The sequence below is a fragment of the Bactrocera oleae genome, chromosome 5 (genome assembly GCF_042242935.1).
Source record: "Bactrocera oleae isolate idBacOlea1 chromosome 5, idBacOlea1, whole genome shotgun sequence".
Taxonomy (NCBI): Eukaryota; Metazoa; Arthropoda; class Insecta; order Diptera; family Tephritidae; genus Bactrocera; species Bactrocera oleae.
Window position 1 is genome coordinate 37,988,274 of NC_091539.1, and position 11,034 is coordinate 37,999,307.

The 11,034-nt window shown below is 34.1% G+C and overlaps 1 long non-coding RNA gene across 1 annotated transcript; it reads right to left on the bottom strand.

Moving 5' to 3' along the window:
• Positions 1 to 9,103: 9,103 nt before the first annotated feature.
• LOC106622077 (uncharacterized) lies at positions 9,104 to 10,688 on the bottom strand. Its single transcript, XR_001330938.3, has 3 exons — positions 10,450 to 10,688; positions 9,918 to 10,388; positions 9,104 to 9,846 (listed from the first exon to the last, which is right to left on the bottom strand). It is a non-coding gene; the product is annotated as an uncharacterized lncRNA (long non-coding RNA).
• Between the last annotated feature and the right edge of the window lie 346 nt (positions 10,689 to 11,034).

The window sequence follows — 11,034 nt, forward strand, 5'->3', positions numbered from 1 at the left end:
GTTTTACACCTGGGCATTATAAACTTTGAATTTTGAAAAATTGAACCACTCAGCTTGCTTCTTATCCCTCAGGACCATATCAACATTTGGCATGCATAAACTCCCAGTAAGCCTAAAACATTTTCCCACTCTGCCTATTTTGCACTTCCTGTTAGGCAAATATTACATTGGTTTCATAACACCGTGAGAATTTCGTAAAATAAAAGAATAAAAAATAAGCTCACTCAAATTGAGCGTTTTACAGCACACTCTCTGAATCACCAACAATTTTCGCTCTCAATTTGAATGAGTGAAATTCCGCTTACATACCGGCTTCGCAGTAAGTTTGTGAGAGAAAATATGCAAATAGGGAAATTTCCAAATTGCCCCCTGCTCAATGCGCGACATTGTACTTAGCACAGGGACTATGAGCGAGAGTAGCTTGCTCTGCGGGTTAGCAGCATATGAATCCATGAAATTATGCAAACAAATAAATCTGCCGCTCGCAAATCAACTAGGATGCAGTGCTTATGAAAAAGAGCAAAAATGCTAGTTAGATAAGAGATGAGTGTTGTTTGTGTGAGCGCGTGTGTGCATAACAGCCTTCCCTCAAGAGTAACCACGCCGACCAAGCCGCCACGCCAGCATTTACAGCCGCAAATCGGAGAGTTACTGCGATTACAAAAAATAAAAAGCTACTTAACTAGCAGGAAACAGCGTCTAGGCAACGGCAACTCAATAGCAAACGGCAACAGCGACACCGCCGACCGCCTTTGCAAAAATTTCAACTGCTTCGTGCAAATTAGTAACACATTCTTCGTCGATGCGGTGAGGGTACATATGCATATGGCTGAGATTCGTTGTGTGCGAAAAGTAATAAAAATAAATAAAAAAAAGACAATTAATTTAAAGTAAAATTAAATACAATCACAATAATAATGCGCAGCGCTATCGGCTGTAAAATAATTGAAATGCTGTGCAATAAAGTCTGGAAAATTATGTGAAAAGTGTGGGTGTAGTGTTGCAAATAAATTTAAACGCGTTAAAAAAAATATTTAAATAAACAAAAAAAAATAAATAAAAAAAATTGTGTTTAAAAAACAAAATTTCGTTTAAAATCAAAATCATAAAATTTTGTTGCTGCAGCAATACATTTCGGCATTTTGTATAGCTGCTGATAACTGACCTCATTCAACTTGCCCCAGCGCACACATACACGCGTACATGCAAATGCTCTGAAATCTACATACATGCATGTAGTGCGCGCAGCGGGGAGCGGCAGCTGACGAGTACGTTCAACATATAAATTACAGGTGAGTTGTAAACATTTATGCCATCATACTTATATTTATTTGCATTGCGCTTCAAGTGATTTATTTGCTTTATATATATATTCGTGGCAGCCTTTTCTTAAACACAACAATTATATAACCCTCATCTGTGTGCGTAGCGAATAGAAGTTTTCTTATTCTTCACCAAATTTGTCATAAATTACGTGTAGGCAATGAGAAATCTTTGCCCTTTTGCTGAACGGCGATGGCGTGTCCTTTTAGCCTTCTGCCGCTTTGCTTTCTCATTTGACTTTTGTTTAGTTATGTATCTTATTTGTATATTTATTGCTTTATTTGCACATACCACTTTTCGCACATAGCAGTGACGTAGTCTGTTTCGGTTTTTATTTGCCTTTCTTTTCATACGCCTTGTTTCATTTATTATACACGTGTGTGCGCTTTTAACGAAATTTTCATCTGTCATTTAGCAAAGCGTAGCGAGGTTACGTTATATTGTTGACGTACAGTGGCACATAGATGCACTATTTAAAATTATAAATAGTAGGAATGAATTTTGATATGTGATGACTTGCTTCCATGCGATCCGAATCTATTTGAAATAAAAGTTGTTTAAAACAAGCAGCTTTAAAGTAAAAAAAAAAAAAAAAAATACTTCAAAATTTTCAGTAATTGCTAATTCGTTGTGTGTGGATTCGTTATAATATTGTATATAAGTTAAATCTCTCCTTTCAGTTATATATTATATATTGACTTCTTTTGTTGGAGATTTTTTTGTTTTTTGGCAATCTTAACCCTTCATTCAATATTTATTTTCATTTCAATATTTCATTTTAAGCTCTCAAATCGTCGTTTTTTAACTTAAAAGAAAGCTATTTGTGAGTTCATTTAATTGATTTATTTTTTATTTTTATGTTTAAATAAGCTTAAACTCTAGCCAAAAATTTGTATATAATTTCTATTAATGCATGCAGCTAAACTTTATTAAAAAAATAAAGAAATATTACACTTTTTTTTAATAAATAATGACATTGAACACATTGTACACCATTTGGCAAAGCATTGCAGGCATGACAAGATGGAGTCTCTGGACCAGGATTTATCACGACTGTTTCTGTCAGTATGTGGCCTAATACACTTTCAATGGCAATCTTTGTTGAGAAGTGGCGAACTACTTGGTAAAATAATTGTTCTTCACTTAGTTTACGCATAAATTGACGACGTTCTGTCGTTTTTTTGACAATCATTTTATTATTTTCATAATAAATTATATATGCCGCAAGTGAAGAAATATCTAACATGGTGAAGAGCATTGCCATTGGCAATCTCAAGAGAACACCAAATGAAACACGTCTGATCCCACCAAAAATCTGTTACATACTAAAAAATGATCGAATCTAGTGCGCGACAGAAAACAAAGAAATAACCTTAAGTTTTTCTTTCTCTCGAACGGCATCTGCTCGGCTCCGAACAATAAAAGTCGGCCGACTACCTGTGGTGTCCCAAATAGGTTTCAGATGTCATTCACGATTCTACGTTGTTATTTTTATTTTTCTTTAAATTAATAGTCAGTTAATATTTTAATATTTGTTTTTTTAATAAAATAAACAAAATTTTTAATACTCAGATCGTGGGTTGCTAAAGACGTCGGTAAAGTTGGTTACTAACATAAGGGTTAATCGGAAAAAAATGCTCCATGCTGTAAACGTGAGGTTAAAATATCTCTTCGGCGATATTTGCGAGATGACGCTTTTCGGGGGACTATTTTCTTTGCTTGCACAAAACTTGCCGGAAAGAAATGATATTGAAATTCAGTTGCCAAAATGAACTGTTGTAATTTCACATTTCCGATTGCGTAAATTGATTATAGCGTCTTCCAGCAAACCATTTGAGGTATAATCGTTTGCTAGATGTGGTCTGAACGACAAATATTCGAGGCGAGTCAGAAAACTGTGTCCTCTGTTTTGCTTTCATATTATTGTGTTGGTTGTATTCGTTTTAATCAATTATAAAACATATGCATATTTTTACATTAATGACATTCGTCCATCGAAATTCTGCTTCAAATATTTTTCTAACGGCCGTTTTAGGCCAAAATAAATGGCAAGCGCCAATTTTTCGTAACCAAAAGTTCAAATGGCGAATTTAATTGGTACAACTACAAGTATTGTTACCTTATCTAGTATTTTGCTTAAATTATGATTGGTGGCCTCCTACCTTTTTAAACGACGACTGTTCTCTAATTATTAAGCTATTAATTATACAACAAATATGGGCAAGAAAATGCAGGTAAATTTATTTAAATAATTTTCATTTGATATCAGCCGAAAAAAGCAATACTTTCTAAATGTAACTTATACAAAAAATTTAATATATTTTATAATTAATTTATCATAAAGAATGTCTCTTATTGTTGTATTTTGAAAATTTTTATTAACTTTCAGTTTCAATTTTTATTTATATAATATATTCGTTATATAGTTATGATCGCAAATGACCACGAAACTAACCACAGTGCGTGGCAACGGCAATTGTCGCGTGTATTTTGTTGCCTGGCAACATTATCACGTATACGTAGTGTAGGACCAGCTCATGCGACGTTCTTATGAACAAACGAGCAAGAGCACGACTGTGCATATATGTGTGTGCTTGCGTTTGCGTGATTGCCTTTCCCATCGTTTCAGCTTATACCGGATATGTGTGTGTGCTCCGCTGCCGCTTATATTCTTTAGAGCCTTTTTTCGCCTTTCGTCCTCTATGAGCCCTGTGTGTCATTTCTTCGTTTGTTTACATGCTTAAATTTATGCTGAATCTTCTATGCTACTCACTTTGCGTTTTTGTCATACACAGTATTTTACCGAGGCTTAGAACAATTTCACTGTTATAAATGTTTTGCTGCTTTTGTGTGGTTTGCTACACAAACAGCTGAAAATATGTTCAGATGAGTATGTATGTATGTTTCTTTTGAGTAGCAAAAATGCTATTGTTGATAAAAGTTTTTGTTTTGTTGCGAACACCTCATTTTCATATTCTTTTCATTATTTCCATCTTTCATTTTTATTTATTTGTCTACCTTTACGTTTATTCGTCGCCATTTTACAGTTCACATTTTCTTTTGCTTAATGCCATGCCTTCTTTTGTCTCTCCACAATAGATTAAATGAAAGAGAAAATTTCCTATGAACCATCCTCGGAATAATGTCATTTTTGTGCGTTGACTTTCGGTTCTTATCAACTTTGGGGGTGTTATGAGTTATTCCTTTTTCGTTGTTGCCGGTTGATTTGCATTAGATCAGACTTTGTGGTTTTGGGAAACCAATTGTTATTGGGGGAAAGGTTTTCACACGAAATTTGGATCTTCATTCAAAACTGAGCAATGTACACTTTATTTGGTTTAAAAGTTACATATTTGTTTTTAATCAAAAAATGCTTGAGTTTCAAGTCTATGGTCTTATTCAGAATTAAATCCTACGTAGTACACGGTGCTCTACACATATCTATTACTTCTATTGTAATTGGTGGGCTATGGCCCAATATCACTTAGTAACTAATACTAGTCCTTTACTAGGGCCCTTATTTAGTAATTCCATGAATTTAACCGTTTATAAGGCTTATCTTGTCCTATTCATTATCAAAGTATACTTTTCTCACCGTGAATAAAAACGAGATAATATAATATATTTCATATATATACATATACAATAAAATTAGCAAATTAGTAGTAGTAAATAGAAAATAACTTGTAGTACCTTCTAGCGATATACATTTGAATTTAGTAGAACTCAGTTCAAAAACACGATTTTTTTTAGCAACTCGATTTCAGCGCCAACTAGCGACTTTTTAACAAATTTTGTGGTTGAAATCTATTCAGTAATTTTTAAGAGGTAATGGTTATTTATATGTATATATTATATACAAGGATTTCGATAAACTTTAAAATAATTTTTCACCGCATAATATTAGAAGATTTTACACGTACATTTTACTAATTTTTGACAGACTGAGGACAATTTTTCTTAAATTGTTAGTACTATTTTTAATTCGTGTTACATATTTTAATCTTTGCTAGACAAAAATATTATATTTTCTGGAGCCGGAGGATCAATGCACTTACCACTAATAACTAATGAAAGATAATTACAAATATGTTTTAAATAGAAAATAATTGGCGAATGAGTTGATATCTTTCACAGTTTAAAATATGTTACAATTGTTGTAGCAGTAAACTACTGGTGGCCAATAATCATTGACTGGTTACAAATGCCTAATGGCAAATGACCGTTGACGAATTAAAATTTTTCTAAATAGATATAATTTAACATATGCAACACAAAAAATTATTTAGCATCCACAAGAAGAAGAAGAGTAATTTTCTATTTATAATTGTTGCTTTAAGGCTATTTTTAGTTAGTTCAAAGAACTGTAATCCTTAAGTTCCCTTTTACTGGATAATTTATATTTACATTCCCACCAAAAATAACAATATTTTTCTACAAAAATACGTCAGTAGATGTCATTTAATTTAAATTACTAAATATATCAGAGTTAATCTTGTTCAAAGATACTCTGTTGCCAACAAAGTGAGGTCATTGTACCCAAAGAGATATTTACTATATTGAAAATATTTGTATCATCCTTTACATCAAATACGCTCATGCTCTTTGTTCTATTGTGCCCGAAAATTAAGTAAACATAGACTCAACAGACTATAACAGCGCTAGACATAGAATTGTGACAATTACCAAAAATTTTTACATTGTTTTATGTAAATTAAGCACGAAATCTGTCAAAATCTGTTTCTCCTAACACAACGTGAAAAGAATCTAGGAATAAAACTCTTCAACTGTGTATTTATTCTCCAATCGAGGACCCAACGAAAAAGGTGAGCAATAACCGTTAAAGAGCTGAGCTAGAAAGAGCGAGAGAGAGTAAGCGCCCGGCAAATAAGAGCGCAATAACTGTTAAACACATAACAAGTTCTCTTCACCTAACGGCTGAGTGTTGTTTGAGTTGACGCGCTAAAAAGCGGAAATTGAGCGTATACTGCGAGTAAAACACGAATTTTACAAACATTTGATGTTGTATAAAGGATTTTATTGAGTGTAAGCAATTTTAAGATTGCGTGGGTGGAGGCAGTGTAAGAGAGTAAAAGAGAGTAGTAAATAAAGTGAAGTGAGATTTGTTTTATTTTTGTGTGCAGTTGTTGCTTATGTAGACGCTATTTTGTGGCATTTGCCTATATCCACATTTTAAAGTTTTCAGTAAAAATCTTTTACCTTTCACAAATTTTTTTTCTTTTCTCATCACTTATTGTAGAAATTATATACTTGTCTTTAGTAATGCCTAAACTTACTTCCAGATTTATGCCAAAAAATAATAGGGATTTGTGAAAGGTCTGCATATATCCTTGCTTATGGTGAAATTCTAAATATGTGCGTTCCGAATATGTAGACCTAATAGTCATGACACTGGAATCTGTGTAATCTCTATAATCCCAGTACTTTACTTATTCTTTTCTTCATTTCTAACTATTATCTGGAAATAGCACTGTGTTTGTTTTTGGTTATTGAAAGATCTCTCAGGAAATCAGAAGGTGAAACCGATCTAGACATAGCCGTCATACATAAGTGTAATAACACCTGACTATAAATCCAAATAAGATCAAACTTATTTGGTTCACAAGAAGATGGAAGTGTTCCCAATATTGAATAATACAGGTGAAAGGTGTCTCGGAGTCAATTCAGACAGCAAGCTATCCTGGACTCTTAGAATTTAAAAATTACATAAAATTCCTAGCTTCAAACAATGGACGTGCGTCCTATGTTCTTAATAATTTCGTTATTTTATTTAGGAGTTTTAAGCCATCGGCCCATTAGAAGTTTAATCTCATCTTGGTAGTTATAGGTGGGCTGAAAAATCGAAGCGTAGTTTATTTAACATCACTTGAAGCAAATTCGTGTTTTTTAGTCTTTTAAGTGCGTTGTTTTGGATGAATTGACTACCAAGCTCTCGCTTTTTGGGGTGACTATTTCAAGTTCGAAACTCCACTTCGATGAGATTGTCGGCCTTCGCTGGCATATTGAAGTGCTTATTCCAGAGGAGATAGAAGTCATCATCAAAGATGCTCGAGTTTACGTATAAGAGATATTTAAATCAAGTCCTTCAACACGTTGAGATTTTTGGCTTACGCTTGTATATCGTTGGTCCTTGAGTTGTCATATGAGGATCTTACTCCTAATGGTGGCCAACATGGCGGAGTGAAGAGGAGAGAGTCAGCAGGTTTATTATGCTTTGTTGTTGATGGTTAAAGAACCGTTGTTGTTGTCGAAAGATTGCCAATTCCAAGTTATCATGTAAGGCTTGGTTAAGACGAATTATATTCTCGTGCACCCCTTACCTACTTAATACGAGACAAATTGAGTATCGTTTGATCACTTTTTATAGGGTTCTTGGCGCACATACATAAGTATACTTCGTAGTATTATAGCTTATGGTTGACATTAGAATGACGTTATCGTTTAGCTGTTACTAATCTCACCTAAATTCAAAATGCAGCGCGCTGATTAAAAGAAATATACAAATATATTCTGTCGAATGGCATATAAATTACAATTTTAATTCATATGAAAAATATGAATCTATTTTATATAATTTCTGATGTATGTATATTTCAATAATTATCTCGCATAAAATACTAATTTTATCTATAAAAACAAAATTTAATGTAAATTGAATTATTATTTTCAATCATTTTCACTGATTGATCAAAGCTAAAATATCGAGCCCTTAACAACAGACATATACAGAAGCGCATCCATACATACGTGACCGAAATTAGGTCAGTCCAATTAGTAGCATAAATATGAGTTTAGTTTTTGCTCGTAATTACCAAATATTCCCGCCATTTTCTGATATTTCCAAAAAATTCTTTATCAGCCTCTAAATACCTATGAATCTATGTTTTCACATACATATACCGTTATGTGCACATAAATCAAACAACCAACACTCTTCCATAAAATCACGCACAAATGGGCAGATATAAAGCCGCACATCCCAACAATGCGAATGGCACACTCACACCTACGAATGGAACGGCGAAATGAGTTGCAGTCACCACAAAAATGTCATAAAAATGCTGATCTCACAGCATTCAACAATTTTTACAATGCATAAATATTTACACACACAAACACACGCATACACTTACATACTTACTGCATAATCAGTTGTCAGGCTTTTCCAGGCTTCATATTTGTTATGCCCCTCAACCCGAAAATATTTACACACACCCACACTCTCACACGTGTGATGCCGAGGAGAAAGCAAACAAATCCTGCTGTGGCCAGGATAAATTCCGACTAATTTGAATTGCATATATGGCCGCATTAATATGATACACAGCGTTGTGTGCCTGTATGCTTGACGGGGAGGGGCGGGGAAGTTTGCTGATTATGTGTTTATTTAAGCAAATGTCAGTGCGGGCCGATTTTTGTAGGGCTTTGGTGGAATTGGTGATGCATATTTTTATTCTGGCAATCTTAGTTTCTATTGGTTTTACTTTCAAGTAATTCTACAATAGTAATCATTTAGCTTGTGTCTAGAAATTTATACCACTACAAAGGACTTGTCTACAACTGAACAAGCTTAATAACTAGTATAATCTAATCTAGTAATCAACTGCTCATATAAAGTCAAACTTGACATGTTAAAATATATTTCACCTAATTTAGGATAAATAAGTAAAAATTGAGGAATATTTTCTTAAGTCCATTACCTGCTCATACCTTCGAATGAACGTAGGTCAGAAATACAACACTTCATTGATCGATAGATTAGCACCCCTATTACGTATCTATAAACGCGTGAGTATAGTTGCCGTTCGACAACAGTATACCAAAATTTATGTTACGAGTCGATATTGGATACCTATCGCAGGCAAATACATAGTGTAATGACAAAGTTATTTTATAATCTGATTAATAAAATCTTGCGCTATAAAACAAATTTAAGTTTTTGCATCGCAGAGATCCGATAGTTAACTGGTTTCCAGAATATTGAAATTAAATCGTCAATCATGATCGTCATTGTGCTTCTCGCGAGATTTCAATAACTGGTGGAGTAAATTTGTTCCAACGTCAATTTCAACCCATCTTCTCCTCTCGCCCACAAGCCTTTGCATCCCTCACACCTTCCAAATGCAATTCAGGTTTAGTAGAATATTTTGAGATTCGTTTGAATTCCAACGCGGGAAAATAGTATTAGCAGAAAACGTATTCGGCGCATTTGCTGCAGTTGACTCGCTCATTCTGTGCACGAAAACGTTTTTATTCCCCGCACGAAATAGAACACCATGCCGTCCATTTGATTTTTTGCTTTGTCGCCTTAGACGCGCATATCTTTTGTTTTACCACACTTTCAAATGATTTCGCTTCCTTGTACCTTGTACTCACGCCTCGCTCATCCGGCATGCTCAATATTTTGTCATTTCCGCATACAGTGCCCTGATTTCGCCGTCTGCTCGGTCCGGCGCATAACAATTCATATAAGACGTAATAACCATAAGTATAATAATAAAGCTGTAGGAAGGAAGATGAGTAAATTCACGAATAACGGCACAAAAAGAGGTTGATGAAATGCACACACTCACTCGTATCTAACGGCGAAATTAGACAAAGGTGACGTAAAATGAATGCGTAAGCCGGCGCATAATGGCTGTGGCATTAAAATGTCAAGAAATTCCGCGAATTTTCATTCTCATTAACTTCGCCGAAATAATCAAAGCGCGTTGAGTGATTTATGTTCCTTTTTGCTTTGCTTTTTTTGTTGTTTTTTCTGGTGTGACGTGTAAGAATTTCATATTTTCAGTAATTTCGAGCATTTCATTTTCGCTGCGGAAATATGTATGCACTTTGTTTTCTTTGCTTGCTGTTGTTTTTGTCACAGGTGTGAGTTTCCATTTGTGCGCCTTACAATTTGCTCCTGCTTCCTTTCCTCCATATTTTCATATATATTTTATCGCCTTCGTTTTTTACATACTTTGCCGAAATTAAATATTGATTTTCCATTCGCTTCCCAAGCGTCGCCTTGCAATTGTTGTCGCGCTTCCTGCGCGCTGGAGCTGTTAGAATATTGGCTTGGTTAAGTAAATATTAAGGAAGAAGCTTAAGTAAATATTCTACATGTGTATTAGCGCTGTTTCCACCTGTGTTACAGGTTTACGTTTTACGTGCGTCTTTTTTTATGAGGTAGGAGGATGGATAGTAAAGGTCACATCCGAAATTTGTAAATCGATCTCAAAAAGTTTTTGAGTTACAGCCTTCTAAAATGCAGCCGCTCAGTTCAATCAGCTCCATCAGTTTATCATCATATGATTCAATCACTAACAAACTTAGCAGAACAAAAACGACTAAAAGTTTAAGTAAAGATTAACTTCTTTTTAAATGCGGCTACTTGTCAAGTTTTGATGTTGACCGTAGTTTATTGTACGAACAATATTATGGGACTTGTTTAAGAGCCTTCGGAAATCTGGAAATATTTAATTAATTTATTTTTTAATTTTATTTTATTTTAAAAAATGTGTAAATATACGCTTCGAACTTTAAAGCAATTGATTCTGACATTTATTTTTAATTTCCAAAAGTTTACTGTTTTAGACTGTCACAACAGGTGTGCACCTTAAATGAATATTAAATAATATATATTTTAGGAACAAGAGCTCTTGGATATTTTGCCAAAGTAGTTGGGACCTGAAGAAACTCCCAATA